This window comes from Schistocerca serialis, unplaced genomic scaffold (genome assembly GCF_023864345.2).
Source record: "Schistocerca serialis cubense isolate TAMUIC-IGC-003099 unplaced genomic scaffold, iqSchSeri2.2 HiC_scaffold_1362, whole genome shotgun sequence".
Taxonomy (NCBI): Eukaryota; Metazoa; Arthropoda; class Insecta; order Orthoptera; family Acrididae; genus Schistocerca; species Schistocerca serialis.
Genome location: NW_026047583.1, coordinates 12,613,288 through 12,617,549, shown reverse-complemented (window position 1 = coordinate 12,617,549; position 4,262 = coordinate 12,613,288).

The following is a 4,262-nucleotide window of genomic DNA, read 5'->3' as shown; positions in this document are numbered from 1 at the left end:
AACGTTGATATCAGACAATAGTTAGTCGACTGCATCCGTGGCTTTACTACCAACATGACAGATTGAAGACCATTGTTTTAGCATTGTATGTTTGTTGTGTTTCCCTCAAATAAACGTATTGTAATAAGTGAATTAGTTAATGAAAATTTGTCCTTATTGCCCTTAAATAACATCACGTTATTTTTTTTGTTTTCTATTGCTGGCGATGGTTTCAATTCTCTATAAATATTTTTATTTCTTTAATAATGCGAATTCATGTTATATTACTACCCAGAAAAACTTAAATTTCTTATCATTACTGAATTTCATCACAGTGTAACATGTGTTGGACAGTGATGATAACAACTTTGATGTAGCTTCCAGTTTGCGGAACTGGCGACTGTTCAGGAGAGGGCCTTACACTATGGATTGGCGTGGAGGCGGGTGAATGGGTGGGACTTGTTCCGGGTGAAATCCTAGCGCTAAGTTCACGTCCACAGCGCCGCCGCCGCTGTGTTCCTCTGCAGTGGCAGAACCGACGGGCTGACGTCACGCCTCCGTCGTCACCTTCGCCCATGGAGGTAGTTGCTCTGTCTCCTCATCTGAGCATACCCAGTGCCGGTGCGCGGCCTGGGCAGGTTCTCCACGAGTCGTTTCCCTCGCCCCCTCGCGAGCAATTCGGGGTCGCGGGTGGACAGCGCGCCCCGGCATTTCCACTGTCCGGCCCCTCAGCTGCGCCGCCGGCCACCCGCCGTCGGAAGCCATGCTCAACGACGGTGCGTCGTTTCAGGTTATGTGGTATAAATAGCAACAATGCCACGGCATAGGTTCATAAGTTGGCACTACGAGTCACCGACGACAGCGCACTCTGGCCGGAGCTGGAGAGCTCTGGGAGCTCTGCTTCTGTTTCAGCCCATTTGATTAAGAGCAGACGGCTGGGACACTTTGCTTCAGCTTCGCACCTCAGGGAAAAGTTATGTATTACTCTTGTTACTAAAGTAAAGGTGATTTTAATTCACACTGCAGTAATGAGGGATTTTCACCTTTTCCTGCTCCTACCCATGCACCGATTTACTAAAAATTTGAAACCAAGATAATACTAACGGAATAAAAGAACAAATCACCAGATTCAGGTTTAACATCACTACATAACAACAAACTTACAAAAACACTCTTCCAGTACGATCCTACAACGTTTAATTTTCCGAAACTGAAGTATGCTTTTCCTCCCTACATTGTTCTCGAAGCAGTATCGAATGCTACCCAGCATAATCCTTTGGAAAACGAAGAAATCAGTGAAATTGTCCACAAATGAAGAACATGTACAAGGATTTGGAATGATGTAGCAACCTGATATAGAAAGAACAAACTACTCAGTAAAGTTACTTCGATGAACACCCACAGAATGAAAATAGTCTCTACATCGACTAGATTTTAAAGTTTCTCATCTTCTACAGAATTACACATAAATTTTCTGCATCAACAATTCCAAGATCACGCTATGTTATCAAGACCACTGAGATAATATGAAGATACCTGACGAACAGGCAACTAATCCTTACTGCTATTTCATCGACCCAGACCTTTTTCGTTCAGCCATAAGGAAAATGCTGGGATTCGGTATGAAGGAAACTTAATGAACATCATCTTCCTCTCAGCCATCCATCTACATGCAGTTAAAAGTCCTGCAAAATTAAATAAGCAACCAGTTACCTAAATAGTCACAGGTGCACAAACAACTATTGGCTGGGAAGGTCTATGCTTCCCTCCTGCCACCGTCTCCTTCAGGTGGAATGAAAGATATAAGAATAAATAAATAAGTTCGTCAGAGCACCTGACGACGGGACATGTCTGGAAACTGTTGTCTTGTGCCCATTGGACACTACGCACCGGCAGTACACCCATGGATTGTTTGATCAACTAATACGCCTGGAGAAATTAAGGAATCACAAAATTAGCTTTGTTTTCTAAACGCACTATTTGTGTGACGCTGACATACATTTAAAATGTGTATTTGCAGACAGGAATGTGTGTATGTGGTTTCCCCCCCCCCCCCCCCCCCCCCCTACTCTGATTGTTGTGTGAAGTACTGGTACGTGGATTGGTGTTGGAAATACATAACGCACTGATTATTTTTTCTCATATAATGAAAATTGCAGGATGACAATAAGTATTTTTATTTTAAATCACTGATGATTGGTTTGTGTGGCGCTCAACTGCGCGTTCTTCAGCGTCCGTACAAAGTCCCAATTTTTACACAGTCCATTTAGTTTTCACACTCCAATTTAGTCTCTCTCACAAATCATAATGATGAAATGATGACGACGAAAACACCCAGTCACCAGGCAGAGAAAACTCCTAACCCGGCTGGGAATCGAACCCAGGACCCCATGATTCAAAGGCAGCAACGCTACTCCTTTTTACTATATTTTTTCTCGCCACCACAACTCCTTGATCTACATCCGTAAATATCAGACTCCTTCTAGTGTTAGGTTTATTACCATTTTTCTAAATGTTTTTCTTCCAGGTAAGTACCACTTTTTGTGATAAAACAACACAAACAAATGAAGCCAGTAAAAGGAGGTTCTAACTGTTGCGTAAGAGTACTGCGGACATAAATGGAGAAATCAAGCTCTTGAGTGGGAATTTCCAAATTATGCATCAGGAGAAATAGCAGTTTTATCAAGGACGATTTCGAATGAAAACAGATTACTGTACTATGATAACCTTCATACTTCTATTGTAACACATGAAATACTTAAAGTGTACGAATATTGGGCAAGATTGTTGCACAATAAGGATCCACAGAAAATAGTTCTCATCATGCTTGTGTTGACTAAGGAAATGAAAATGGATGACTTTGATTATAGGCTGGCATCCACTAAAGCAGTGGTGTTTTTGTGAAAATACAAAATATTGGTTCCAATTACCACGAAACATAAATAGCTTGTTTGTCCAGAAAGCAGAAGAATGGTACCAAGTTCAAATCTGTATCCATCTGTGGGAAACGATTACAGCTGTACTGATTTAGTGTAGAGCTAGCATCTTTGACTTCCGGCATAAGAAGTGTACAGTGGGGGCCGTTGCTGAATGGGTTTACTAGTATAAAAATTTGATTTTTACTTTTCACTTTCTGTTTGTCAGTGCCTTCCGCCTGGCAGTAAGTTGCAGTGTCACAGTCACGTTGCCCAAAACGGGATAGAACCACTCTAATACTCAAGTGTCAAACCATCAGCAGCTAATCTCACGTGTTGCTGCCGAGGTAACGCTACCGAACTGCGCGTCTTACGAACTGACCCACCAGTAGGAAGGCTTTGAGGTGGTCAAGTTGGGGCGGAACGGCGGCCTGCTGCCGGGAGAGGAGGCGCCGTCCGCTCTCACCTGCTGGCAGCTTCCAAACCGACCAGACGCCCTCCTCTCCTCCCCGCCTCACTGCCCATTCAGTCCCGGCTGCTTCTCTAGGCCTGCCTGTTTACGGCATTAAACACTCGTGGCTATAAAAATGTTTTCTTCACGAGTGCAGCTCGTGGGAAACTGCACCTAAAGACGGGAGAATCAGTAATGATCAACGGTATGAGGATGCAAAAGGCAATGGAAACCACTGCATGAAAGACACATAACGTGTGTCAACGGGGCATGTGACCTGTAATTGAAAAAGAGTAATTATGAGGGCTCTACTGGCAAAAGATTCCGGAATAGTCCTACATTCGGATCTCCGGGAGGGGACTGCCAAGGGGAAGATGACCATGAGAAAAAGATCGAATAACCAACGAAAGGATAATATTCTACGAGTCGGGTCGTGGAATGTCAGGAACTTGAATGTGGTAGGGAAGCTAGAAAAACTGAAAATCGAAATTCAAAGGCTCAATCTAGCTGTAGTGTGGGCCACTGAAGTGAAATGGAAATAAGACAGCGATTTATGGTCAGATGAGTGTAGGGTTATATCAACAGAAGCAGAAAATGGTTAAATAGCAGTAGGATTAGCTATGAATAGAAAAGTAGGACAGAGAGTGTGTTAATGTGAACAGTTCAGTGATTGCGTTGTTCTTATCAGAATCGACATCACACCAACACCAACAACGATAGTTCAGGTACGCATGCCATCACAAATGGCTCTGAGCACTATGTGACTTAACTTTTGAGGTCATCAGTCGCCTAAAACCTAGAACTAATTAAACTTAACTAACCTAAGGACTTCACACACATCCATGCCCGAGGCAGGATTCGAACCTGCGAACGTAGCGGTCACACGGCTCCAGACTGTAGCGCCTAGAACTGTACGG